Raw genomic sequence first — 14,754 nt, forward strand, 5'->3', positions numbered from 1 at the left:
AATGGCTTAGACAAAATCACTGGACTACGAAAGTAAGGGATACAGGAAAAAAGGAATCCCTAAGAGGATTATATGTTATAATGCCCCACACAACCCTCTTCCTTTGGTCATTTCTCCAGTGAAACAATAGATAATTATTAATTAAGGCCACAGTGAGAAAGCATCATTTGTCTCAGTAATTATGATGCAGTAGTTTGGGCCTACATTAACTTAATTGGGAAATTAACTACAGTTTTTATTTGTCAATATTTTATTTTAGTTTTAAAACAAATGTATCGTTGATCCTGGCACAGAAAAGCAGTGATATTCTACATGAATTGAATGAGTGATATTCTACATCAGTTTTTCTCTTCAAATAGGCAGTAGGAACAATTTAATTCAGTTAAGAATAAACTAATTCAACAAACTTTTATTAATTTATGTGTCAATTTTCCAGCATATGCTGCAATTAAAATCTAGTGCCTTTACTCAAGGAATTTAAAATCTGGTAGTTTGAATAAAAACAATTGCACAAATAAAAATAGTACTAGATACCACTTACTATGTGCACGTAGGCACTTGATATACATCTAACATATCTAATCTTTGAAATAATGCTGCAAAGTATCAACATTATCCTGTTTCTGCAGTTTTTTTAAGACTTTATTTTTAGAGCAGTTTTAGGTTCACAGAAAGATTAAAAGAAAGTACAGAGTTTTCCCATTTACCCACTGCCCCCACACATGCTTATCCTCACCCATTATCAACATCCCACATTGGTTACAATGGATTAACCTGCATTGACACATCATAATCGCCGAAAGTCCACAGTTTACATTAGAGCTCACTCTTGGTGTTGTACATACTATATGTTTGGATAAAATATATTATGACATATATCTGTCATTTATAGCATCATGAAGACTAGTTTCGCTACCCTAAAAATCCTCTGTACTCTGCCTATTCATCTTCTTATAACCACTGATCTTTTTACTGTCACCATAGTTTTGCCTTTTTCAGAATGTCGTATAATTGGAATTGTAGAGTATGTAGTCTTTTCTGATTGGCTTATTTCAGTTAGTTATATGTACGTAAGATTCCTTTAGGTCTGTCTGTGATTTGATAGCTCATTCTTTTTTAAAACACTGTATAAATATTCCATTGTCTGGATTCCTTATCCACAATCCATTCACCTACTGAAGGACTTTGTGATTGTTTCAAAGTTTTAGCAATTATGAATAACCTTCTATAAACACTCCACATGTAGGTGTTTCTGTAAATATAAGTTTTCAATTCCTGTGCCAAGGAGAGCAATTGCTGGATCATATGGAAAGAATATGTTTAGTTTTGTAAGAAATGGCCAAACTGTCTTCCAAGGTAGCTGAGCCAGTTTGTATTCCCTCTAGCAATGAGAGTTCCTGTTGCTCCACATCCCTCACCAGCATTTGGCATTGTCAGTGTTCTGGATTTTGGCCATTCTGAAAGATGCATAGTGGTATCTTGTTGTTGTTTTAATTTGAGTTTCCATGATGACATATGATGTGGAGCATGATTTCATATGGTTATTTTCCATCTGTGTATCTTCTTTGATGAGGTGTCTGTTAAAGTCTCTGGCCCATTTTTTAATCAGGCTGATTTTCTTATTATTGAGTTTTAAAAGTTCTTTATATATTTTGGATAATAGTTATTTATCAGATATATCTTTTGCAAATATTTTCTCCCAGTCTGTGGCTTGTCTTTTCATTATCTTGACATTGTCTTTCACAGAGCAGAAGTTTTTAATTTTAATGAAGTCTAGCTTATCAATTATGCCTTTCATGGGTGATACCTTTGTTTTTATATCTAAAAAGTCATTGCCACACCCAAGGGCATACAGGTTATCTTCTATGAATTTTATAGTCTTACATTTTACATTTAGGTGTGTGATCCATTTTGAGTTAATTTTTGTGAAGGGTATGAAGTCTGTGTCTATATTCATTTTTTCTCATGTGGATGCCCAGTTTTTCCAGCACCATTTGTTGAAGAGACTATTTTTTCCCCATTGTATTGCCTTTTTTCCTTTGTCAAAGATCAGTTGACTCTATTTACGTGGGTCTATTTCTGGGCACTCTATTTTGTTCATTGATCTACCACACTGTCTGGATTACTATAGTTTTATAGTAAGCCTTGAAGTCGATTAGTGTCAGTCCTCCAACTTTGTTTTTTACAGTGTTGAACCAGTCTCATATACCCGGTATAAATCCCACTCAGTCGTAGTGTATAACAATGTTGTTGGATATAATTTGCTAATATTTTGGTGAGTATTTTACATTTATGTTTGTGAGAGATATCAGTCTGTAGTTTTTTTTTCTTGTAATTTCTTTGTCTGCTTTTGATGTGTAGTACTGGCCTAAACAATGAGTTAGGAAGTATTGCCTCTATTTCTATCCTCTAAAAGGAAATGTAGAGATTTGGCATTAATTTTTTCCTTAAATGTTGTTAGAATTCATCAGTGAAACCATTTAGACCTGATGCTTTTTTTGGGGGGGGGGTTTAGTTATTGATTCAATTTCTTTAACAGATATAGCCCTATTAAGGTTGTCTATTCCTTCTTGTGTGAGTTTTGGGAAATTGTGTCTTTTGAGGAATTTGTCCATCCATTTAATCCAGGTTATTAAATTTGTGAGCATAGTATTCTTTTATTTTTCTTTATGTTCATAGAATCTATAGTGATGTCCCCTCTTTCATTTTTGATATTAGTAATCAGTATCCTGCTTTTACAAATGAAAACACTGAGTTCAGCAAGGTTAAGATACCTGTTCAAAGCCAAACCACCTGGTAAGTATGGGAGCTGCACTTTGTACATGACACCTTGCCTATAACACAGGTAGGGTATTATCATTTTCACAAGAGAGATATAAAACAAGTTTAGAGATGGGATAAAGATCTGTGCTGAGGACATATTAAGAAAGAATGTAGCTGATTTTAAGAAAGAATATAAACTGATTTTTACTTCTGAGCACCCCTCAGATGAAACCGGGTCCCTTGTCATCATTCCCACAGTGCCCTGTACTTCCCCTTTCCTCCCACTCACCATATTTTAATTATTCTATAATTATAACATGATATTATTTGTTATTATGTTATATTATGTAATACTTATGCTAAAAGCTCTTCCCACTAGAGCTATGCTAAAATTCCTTCCCCACTAGAGCATAAATCTATGAGCACAGGAACCACTTATGTGCTGGTACATGTTAAACCACCAGCTCTCCAAATTTGCCTGTCTTTGTGGTGAAATACTCTCAAGCTGCTGACATGGTGGCTATTGGCTTGTAAAATTCCAGAAAATTTAGCAGACCAGCTGCAGCAAAACACTGGCAGGAACTGTGTTGCTCACCAGTATATCCTAGTGCTGGCACTTGGTAGACACTCAACATTTCTGTTGAATAAATGGAAATTTCTTCCAAGTTGAAGTCTAAATGTCCATATTTCTCTTGTGACCTTGTCTTTGGTCGGAAGATCACAACTTACAGCTGCCCAAGTCCTAGCTCTCTGCACCTGGGGAGAGCTGAGAAGAAACTCAGGGGGTTAAAGCACATCATTACAACCACATTTATGCAGGTGTTGCTGAAACACACCAGTGTTACAAAAACTCTCAGGACAGGAGGGGTTGAGAAAAACATAGCTATAGTTTATGTCTTTCAGGAAAAAACTAATGTGTTAAGTTTATTCAGGCTTAATCACTATTATAAGTGACATGTTTAGGTTTACTACTCTTAAATATCATAGGCTCAGCCAGCACAGTTCCAAAGAAATGAGCTAGTATCTTTGTGGAGACTTTACCATGGTTTCTTCATCTTCAAAATGTAGAAAATTAGAAAAGATGACATCAGACACCCAAAAGAGCACTCCGAGCAATGATACTAGTGATTAATAATGGGAGTTATATGTCCTTGTTATCATAAGAGGCATATGTACCCGTCTCCTCCATTGGATTATGAGACCCTGGAAGAAAAGTAAAGATTTTTCTGTGTGTTCTCCTAATTCTTTCCCATGTGGTTTCCTCAATAAGCCCTCAAATTAAATAGACCTTCCATAGTGAATTTTCTGTATTAACAATCTCATCAAAGCAGATGGGCTCACATTGTCCAGGAAAAAGCTAACAAAACCAAAATTTAGAAATCTGTTATAAGTATATTTAACTGTGACTTATAGATAAAAAGGAGGATCCTATCTGCAGCTATATTCAAGGCTTTAAAAAAATCTACTCCTTTTCTCTCTCACTTCATAAGTCATATGTTAAGAGCATGGACTACAGAGCCACACTCTCTTGGCTTAAAGTCCTAGTTCTGCTCTGGTCAACAGCTTAACCTCTCTTGGCCTCAGTTTCCTTATCTGTAAAGTGTGGGAAATAATTGTACCTACATCATCTGACTATTATGAAGATTGAAGGTAGTGATGTGTATCAAGTGCTAGAGCAATGAATGTGCTCAAGAAATGTTAGCTATTCTTAAGACATATTGTATTATTATATCTTCCCTCTGACCATACAAATATTTCTGGATTGTTTGAGATGTTGATTTACTACCTGGACGTGTCTTAGTTTTGCATATATTTATTATCTCTCAAACCAGCCTATAAAAATCCCTTTAACCAACATTTGCTATCTGAAAAGTCTTCAGTTTTAAGCTGGAAAAAGTAACTACCTTTCTATGAAATATTACTTTAAACACATTAAGATTTTGGTGACACAGGTCATGCTAGAAAGTGATGATCTTTAAATCCTTTGGAATTAACTTTAAAAGCTGTTTTATAATGCTCAAAGTGAAAAAGACCTATCAGAGTACATAAAAATACTTTGCATAGAAAGATGGCGTCTTTAGAGAACATGCTATTTACTCTAACTGCCATCCAGGCTCATTTGCTATGGTCAGTGGAGACATTCAATGACTAGGTAAATAAATGAAATAGATCAAACAGGACATTTATCACTAAAAAAGAGAAGAAGGAGGAGGAGGAAGAGAAAAAGAAAAGAAAAGGAAAAAAATTGAAAAAGAAAAAACAATATATTATAGTGGAAGGAGAGTGGCCTGGAAGTCAGAAGATCAGAATTCTCATGTTGATTGCTGTTAACTTATTGTGTGATCTAGTACAAGGCTCTTCACCCCTGCAGGGTCTGTTCCTTCATCTATAAAAGATGATGATTGAATGAGACAGTCTGTGAAGACTTTCTAGTTATGTGACTCTATAGTTTATACCTATTTGGCATCATCAGCCTAAGAGATAGCTGGTTTTAATGACACTGGGAAGGAAGGACAACCTGATCTGTGATTAGTTGATAACATGCTCAGGGTTTATTTTTATCACTCCTTTCACTAACCATCTTCACTTACCCATGTAAGCAAAAGCCTTTCGCAGACTGTTTCATGAATTCAAGAGCAGATGAATTAGAATAAACAAGTATAAGATGAGTGAACTTTTTTTTTCCATTATTTAATTCAAATTGATTATTTCAAAGCCCATCTCCTGGATCTGCATCCTAGCAGATCACATAAAAGAAAGAATTCTCTTTAGCTTTTTGGTGCCACAGGCTTCATTCTTTTCAGGTGTGATGCTGCATTAGCATTCTGAGATAAATATTTATTCACTTATTTATTCATTATTTATTTACATCCCCAAATGGCATTGACATTTGGTAAAGTTTCAAGGATCAAAAAGCAAACTTCTCAACCAAATCAATGCAAATTGCAAAGTACTAGCCCTTCTTGCTTGCACAGTGCCCCTGTCTAGTGCAGATAACTGCATTCTGGGACATTTCTCTGGAATCTAAAGATCACCTAACAGATTATATACTTAGATGCTAATGGGATAGCTCTTTATTTCAGCTGTTTTAAAAAAATAATATTGATGGTCCTTGTGATAAGAAAAATACTTTAAATCACATTTATTTTTTTCTGATTATAAAAGTAATATCTGATCTTTGTAGAAACTGAAAAATATTTAAAAGAAATCAAAAGTACCAAAATTAGTTGTAATCTCATCAATCAGAGATAACCACCATTAACACTGTGGTATAGTTCCTCCCAGTTTGCTAGTTTTACCATGTGTATGCACACACACACGAGTGTATTGTTAATAACAAAATAAGGATTGTACAAGACATACTGCTTGTTCTTTTCATCTAAAAATATACAGATAATATTTCCTTAAGTATTTCAAAGGCATATTTTTCAATGGTGGCATAGTGTTTCATTATGTGAATTTATTATAATATATTAAAATTAACATTCGATTGTTAAATACTTAGGTTATTTCTACTTTTCACTCATAAATAAAACTATGAAATACATCATTGTACATAAGTTATAGTATACATCTATGATTATTTCCTTGGAACAATTTAATATCAATGGAATTACCAGGTTAAAGCATATTTTTCAAGAAGTAACAGTGGGGATTTATTTTATTGAATGTTTACCAAGACTTCAAATTATCATTTTTTTAAAAATCTATCAACTTGATATGGGAAAATTATCATTCACATTTCTGTAATGACTAACACAGTAATTTTTACCATATGCATTCAGTTTTATTTTTCTTTTGTAAGTGAATTATCTATGTGGGTCCTTTTTGTACTCTCAGCAAATCTTCTAAAAGAATCTCAAAGAATCAATGAGTTGCCATCTTTGTAGCCACTAGGTGAGTGGTAATTTCTGGCTCCATGAAAAATTCCCATTTTGAGAAATTTCCATGGCAAACTCTTGTATCTCCAGCCTTTAAAAGGTAGGACATTAAGACGAGCTATGCCACATATAGGACGCTGATGGATATTGCTTTAAACTGAATGTTTGTGTCCTCACAAAAAACAAATGTTGAAATCTAATATCCAATATGATGGTACTCGGAGGTGGGGCCTGTGGGAGGTGATCCGGTCATGAAGGTTCCTGCATAGGTGGGATTAGTGCCCTTATAAAAGGGACACCCTCCCCAACTCCCTTGCCCCTTTCACCATGTGAGATTATAGAAAAAGAACTAAGAAGTGGGTCAACATTTTGACTTACTAATTTTCATTTTATTTGTGCCACAAAATTCCATAATTACATGATTATAATGAACTAAGTTTTTAAACATATAACTATTCATCAGAGGAGGGAAGCAGACCAGGATAATTCCCTTGATTTATTTTTCATTTCAAATTGTCAAGTAATTTTCAGTATTATTTTTGCTCTTCATTTCTTTCTTTTTTTCTTTGTTAACATTTTTATTATTGTTTTTATTTGTCAGAATTCCCAGAACTAAGGTCTACCGGGCAAGTAGAAAAATAGAAAAGTTTACTGTGTTGAAAAGGCAACTCTGACAAACAAGTATCCACTCAGAAAGGCCTCCCTGCGGTGGAACAAACGCAGAGTGCAGACTGGGCCGTGTGGCCTGCAGCAAGTGGACGGAACCTGTTACCCTACCTTTGAGCTCTTTGTTTCCCGGCACAGCTGGGACTGAAGCAGAGGCCTCTCCTGCTCCAGTGGCCTGCCCAGTCCCGGGACCGAAAGCAGGGGCGTGCGGTAATTTGCACACCGTGCCGCTGGGCGAGGACCGGGCAGCCCGGAGGAAGTTCAGGTCAAACTTCACTGTTCCACAGATCGCACCGAGGGCTGGGGTCTGGCTTGGGGTGGCTTCATTATGTCCAGGCTGACAGTCAACCATGTTGATGGAACTCAATGTAGGCATCATTTCAAAAGCTCATTCAGGGACTCTTGTCCTGAAACAGCGTTTTCGTTCTGTACCGTAGTGGTGGTGTAGCGGTTGACAAACTCCTCAGCAGCCCTGTAGGCCTATTCCACATAGGCCTGCAAGTCCAGCTGCGCGCTGAAGGAGGGCCCTCCGCCCAGGTGTGTCCTACACCTGTGGGAGCCGGGGCTGTGCAGGTGAAGTCGCGGGTCAGCATGGGCAGTGACCGGGGTCAGGGACTGGTTAGCTCAGGTCGCGGTACCCCCCTTGCTTTATTTCTTTAACTTAAACAATGTCCAAATGTTTTCTTTGGTTTTTACCCTTGCTTATTTATCACATGTTTTCCATTGGCAGTTTTTTCTTGGTTTAAATGTTAATCCCCCTAAGCATAATCCCGATTTATATGAAGTGTCGCCATTTCCCCTAAATCATCTCCTATTTTCTGGCTTTTTAATTTGTATTATGCTTTGCAAGATATTTTATTTCTTTCACTTTTATGCCTTATTTTATAATTATTTATTTTGACTATACTACAATACAATCAGAACTGGAAAAGACATCATTCTCCTTTAGTCTACAAACCCCTTACAGGAGGAGAAAATTCCTGTTAAGTTTGGGTCTCAGTTAGTCTTCCTTAATTTTCCTTTAAAGAATAATTTATATCCTGCATAGCTGGATTATTGATTTTGTCAGAAAATATCTTCTCTCTCTGTAGTCTGTATACTTTAGAGACACTATGTGTCATCATTTCCAACTTATATGATCCATTTTGGTTATTATTACGTTTAGAAGTCCTACTTCAGACACCCCTGCTTTCCTTTCAGCTCACATATGCACTCTGCACTCTCGGTGTGCTTCCTTCTTTGTGATATCCTGAGACCTGCTACTTTCACCAGAGAGGGAGGGGTGACTGGAGATCAGGTGACTGGCCTGATGCAAGAGGAGCCATGGACTTCCCAGCTTATTAGGTTTTACCGTTTCATTTTAGATAACTGCTTCTATAAATGCTTTGACTCTTGATGAACTTGTTGGTTTTTAATTTTCAATTTGAGCTTATGTGTCTGCATTCCTAATACTGTGTTTTGAATGAAGCTGTTGCTGACTTTGTGGGTCTAGACACTTGATATCTACATAATAAAGGATAATTATATTAGTCTGTAAGAGAATATAGGTTAGCAATAGACATCAGTGCCATCATAGGCAAGCAGAGTGTGTGAACTGGCTATTTTCAGAACCAACTCTGAAATAGTTATCACTGCCATTTATTACATACTGGATACAAACAGTTGGATTAATTAAGCAAGCAGACATTTAGCTTGTGTGGTTAGCATTAAAGTGTAGTATGCCAATATAGTGAATGTATTTACTTGATAGCCATCTGTTTATCCTTTGATGCAATTCACCTTTAAGGAAAATTTGTACTACTTAAACAATTTATACTACCAACAAAATTTACACTAGTATATTCCCACATGCTCTTTAGACCTGCGTGTAATTTTTTAAAGTTTATTTAGATTACTCAAATTGGATTAATTTTAACTCCTGCTTTTTGTTCTAGCACATGACCTTTTTATGAGCCACTTACTGTTTGATCTTGTTTATTTTTCTCTGATAATAACAAGGGTGATATCAATGTAACACCAGAAACACCTGGATATTTACCACCTGTTTGGTTCTTTTTCATTTAGTTTCAGATCAAATCTTGGCACCAGATATTGTAAGGCTGTGTCTGTCACAGAACAGATCCTGACAAGCAGTCTGTGAAAAATAGACAGCAGCTGGCAGACTGAGAAAGAGATCCTTCTCATTGCCAATTGCTACACCAGTCAGCAAGTATTCATTAAGTGCCGACTCAAGGCTTGGAATCTGATACATGTAAAATGTGATATTTGAGTTTAAAATTGGACATTTTTATGCAGAGTGGTGTTGCCCATCATTCCAGCCTCTAGAGGTGACCTCAGATAACCAGTGTCAAATCATGAGTTGTTCTTTTCCTAGTCCTCACACTCATTGTATAAGTCATTATTAATGAGCTTTATTCTTCTATATGTGGATGAAATTCTAAAATCTTATAAGCCTGATCCATGTGAATTCACATGCAATTTGTATGACAAGAAATACCTCTTTTCATAGTTTTAAAGACAAGGCTGCTTCCTTTCCTCCTTGGGTCTTGGCTAAGGAGTGATGGGCAGTGGACCCTAGCCTTTCTCATTGCTTCTGCTGCTTCTCTTTGCTTCTTGAAAGCGGGGCCAGTGCATGGGTCAATTGGGAGTTTTCTTGGTGAAAGGAGAATCTTTGCAGTGCGGTTTCTGACATCTGCCTGGTCAGGGGAGGACTAGCTTTGAGGCCTTGAACCACTTCACTAGGCTGTTATCTATACTGCTCTCTATCAAGCTGTCCTTAAAGTGATGTTACTTGCTCCTGCCTTTTGACTTTATTGATTTCTGAAGCCTCTCAAGGAACACCTGCAGATCTTCCTAAGTCAAACAAAAAAATCACTTGATCCAAAGTGACATTAAGTCATGTAGCACAGATTTTTTGCTCCTCTGTGGGATGGTAACACTCTCTGGAACAAAAAGCTGTGGACTATTAAAATGTCAAATTATGAGAGCAGGAGGAGTCTCATTTCAGATACTGATGGCTGTGAGTCTGCTGTCTGGGCTGCCACCTGTCCGCACTGGGCCACTGCCTGCACTAGACTACCACATTCTTTAGGAACCAAGAGCGTTAGAGCAAAGGGATGTTCACACAAACTTTTCTTGGTACTTAAGGAACACAGCCCACCCACTGATACCTCTTGTACTGTAAAAAAAACAACAAGAACAACAACAACAACTATTTATTTATTGAAAAGGGGCCATCTCTTTACTGAAAGAGGCCATCTCTTTTGAAACACTCCCTGAGCTTCCACGCATAAGTAAAAGCTAAATAAAATAGAGATTGTTGGGTTCCACTGCAGAGACTCTTGTTCACCAACCTGGGATGGGGCTCAGGAACCTGCATTTTATGAACTACCTAGTGATATTGAAGCAGGAAGTCTTTAAGTCTCTCTTTGAGAAACACAATAAAACTTAAATTTTTATCTGTGGTATTCCAGAAAAGTACCCTACATATTAAGAAGAGACAAATATTTATTTAAATTATACTGAAACAGAGGCCTCACAGATTTCAAGGTAACAGAAATAAGGGAGAAATATGTTCACCTGCTTCAACCCCATTGCTTCACAAAAACATTTTTTTCAGCCCACATTTTTCTTCCTAATTAATTACTACCTTATCCCTGGGAGATTTGAGGCAATGGATTTAGCCCTCTCACCAATCATCTGACACTAATAGATTCTCATTTGTGCAAAGAAGTAGTGGCTATTTGCAAAGTTAACTGAAATAACCTGGCAAAAGGTTACCCTGCCTCTCTCCAGGGGAGAAGTTGTGCACTTGACCTGAATAGCTTCCATGCTGCCTCTCTCTGGGCTCCAAGACAGATAAATTCTGAGAACTGTTGTCCCTGTTTCATTTGTTTGTTTGTTTGCTTGTTTGTTGTATATGTGCATGTGTGTTCTTGTGCAACCCTAGCTACATATTAGAATAACCTGGCAAGCTTTTTAAAAAGACTAGCTCCCCAGGTCTACCTGGAGACTCCCAGCTAGGCTGCTAAAGGAATGTTGTCTGAGCTACTTTAGAAGGCTGAACTGCCCACTATGCAGAAAGGTCATTCTAGGTAGAACAAACTCACTTACAATGCCATAGAAGCATCCACTTATTAGTAACCGGGTATCTACTCCATGCAGGGCTGTGTGCTAGGAGCTGGAGAAAAATACAGAGAAATGAGACATGGAGGCTGCCCTTGAGAAACTTAGAGCCTAGGGGGCATGAGGGAACATCTCAGGTTTGGATGATGGCAGTCACTTCTAACTGGTCTGCCTTTGGGCTATTCTCAACACAGCAGCAACATAAAACATTTAAAACCTAGATCAGACAAAGCCGATTCTCACTCCAAACCTGCCTGTGCTCACCTCTCCTCGTCTTCCATCTGCTTCGCAAGGCCCAGCCCACCTCAGCCCCTTTCTCATTCTCAAACCCAGGAGGTGCCCTCCTGCCTTCACCCTTCCTAGCTCTTCCCTCTACAGGGCTCCCCCACCCCCGCCTTGCCTGCCTCAGGTCTTTGCTCAAATTTAACCTTTTCATGAGACTTTGCTGGCAACCCAATATAAAAGAGAGAACACCTCCCTCCATTGGCAGCCCCTCTCTCCCCTTTCCTTCTAGGTTTGTCCTCATAGCACTTTTCCCCATGCGACCTACTATATCTTTCTCTTTGACTTTCGTTTTTCTCTTTTTATAAGAACATCTACTTCACACAGGCCAGGGCTCTATACATTGATATAATCCAAGCCAGGCCTATAGCTACCTGCCATCTGCTGGCTCTGCTAAATGCCCAACAGTGCATGGTGCTACCTGTTGTGCTTTACATGCTATGGAATGAATGAAGACTTGGGACTCCTACACAGGGGCAGGACATGGCACTGGAAGGGAGGGAGCAGGGGAAGAGGGCCATTGTTATCCTGTGGAGGAACTTACTATTTTGATTTAAATGATCAGATCTGTGATTTAGAAACATCCCTTGGTAAGAGTGAAACATGGATGCAATCATTTCCCCAATTTATAGGTTAAGATGCTGAGATACAGAGAGGTTAGGCAATTTGCCCAAGTTCACACGGCTAGTAGGTGAATTAGTAAGATTCAGACTTAGGAAGTTCACCTCTAGAGTATATGCCTTCACCACCAGGAAGCTTGAATTAATACAGCTTCTGTTTCCTGAGAGATGTGAATTATTGTGGTAGAGTTATGATCATTGTTGCGCATGGTAAGCTTAGCTAAGTGTATCCACCCCTCATGACACCCTAGTCCAAGCACAGGCTGAAAGTACATATTTTATACTATGTGCTTTCAACAAGTTGGACCAGAGATAGGTGCCTGATCTCAAAAAAGCCAGTTAGTTTGGATAGCCAGTGACCACGTGATTATCTCTGATTATCCACAACTTGAACTAAGAGACCAGAGCTGTAGTCAAAAATTAAAGGTCACCAGAGCAGTAAAACAGAATCATTGTAAGAGAAAGCAGGTCAGCAAACAGAGATGAGATTGCAGCAGAGCAGCAGGGAAAAGGGAAGAGGTGAGACCACATGCCAGAAAAACCCACACATGGGGAAGGGAAAGAGAGAGAGACAGAGACAGAATTGCATTCTGACTTCCCAGATTTTAAGTATAGTTTTCATGAAACTCAACTTCATTTCATTTATTTGAGACTTCCTTTTATTACTTCAATAACCCTTCCTCTTTATATTATATTTTATTCCATCCTTTTTGGTTGTTTTATTTACTTTTGTTTGTTTTGTCTTCCAACTAAGAACTCTTATTAGAAAATCATATCTCAAAGTTAAAAACCAAAACATTTGAATTAAGTCCAGTATGAAATTAATATATCCATTAATTCTTAGGTGGACTCTTTTAATTAGGAATTTTGTGCCAGTGGCTTTAGCAGTGTCATTGCCAACTGATATTGGTAACTAGGGCACTTGAGCAAGTAAACATGTTCTGTCACCTTGCCGACAGGCAAGGCTAGTCAAATTGGTTTCCAGAGGATTCTGGCACTTTTAAGTAATGAATATTTTTACAGATCCAAAGCATTTATGGAAGGAAGTTTATTGTCTAGTCTCTGAGAAAGCAATAAAATATTTTGTTTTTTTGAATGTGACAAATAACTAATTTCCTAATAATTGGTAATGTCACCCTGACACCTATATGGATGAATAATTATCTCCTTCAGCCTTTTAGATATATACTACTTGCTTTTTATGCTACTACAGCTATGATTTACCATAGTAATACTTCTTACATAGTAAGTCCTTATTTAAAATTATATAGTTGATATGTCGGCGGCGGCAGCCGTCCGTCTCGAGAGACGATGGTGTAGCTTCTTAAGAGTCTATCTGCACCGCCGAGAATGGCTGTGCAGTCCGACTCGGGAGTGACACGGTATCTGTCTCCTCCCGTGTTGAATCGACATCTTGCGATGACGCTGGAGTGTCCTCTCCAGTGAAGCTGAAGCTACAGAGCCTGGGCAGGGTGATATGGAGGGTCTGCTGTTGCCCATGCAGCAGACCCCCCCTCTCTTCGCAGCTGAAGGGTCCAAGGGAAAGACGGAGTCAATACAGCTTGGCTTCAGGTGCGCCGCAGGAGTTGCCGTGTTGACTACAACATCGAACCGCCTTAGGGACTCCGGCTCCGGATTTTCTGTCGGGGTTTACTCCCTTAGCCTTTCCCCTGAAGAGGTATGCCGCAAGGCAGCGGAGGTTTTTTGGAATCAGAGTTTTCCTTCTCTGATGTGCCCTGACTGGAAGATCGAACCAGCGACACTTAGCTCGCAGGCCGACGCTCAATCCACTGAGCCAAACCAGCCAGGGCTGAAGCACATACAATGGACTAAAGACAGTATATTAAATAAATGGTGTTGGGAAAAATAAAACTAGACCACTTTTTTACACCACATACAGGAATAAATTTGGTACAGATTAAAGACTTAAATTTTAGACCCGGACCATAAAAATCCTAGATCAAAATGTAGGCAGTAAAATCTTGCACATTGTTCATAGCAGTATTTTTTCTAATATATGATATCTCCTCAGGCAAGGGAAACAAAAGAAAAATAAATAAATAAACAAATGGGACTACATCAAAATCCAAACCTTTAAAAGAGGGAAATAATGTAGAAGTTTCATCAAAGCAAATAAGCTAGAAACAAGAAGTTTGTTGCCTGAACATGGACATGACTCATTGCCCCACACTACTAGTACCTCCTTATGGAAATGTGTTATTATTGCCAATTGGGATAGGAACCCCTGGGATAATACGATTACCTCATAAGGATGACTCATAGCCCATATCATACTGAATAGGTTACTAATCTCCAAGCCATGATTTATTTTCCAGGAGTAACCTATCATTTGTGCTGCACTAAAGGTCTTATTCTCCAAGATCGTGAAGTTACGCTCAGTCCAAATTCAAGAGAAG

Source organism: Furipterus horrens, unplaced genomic scaffold (genome assembly GCF_987537825.1).
Source record: "Furipterus horrens unplaced genomic scaffold, mFurHor1.1.pri manual_scaffold_2, whole genome shotgun sequence".
Classification (NCBI taxonomy): Eukaryota; Metazoa; Chordata; class Mammalia; order Chiroptera; family Furipteridae; genus Furipterus; species Furipterus horrens.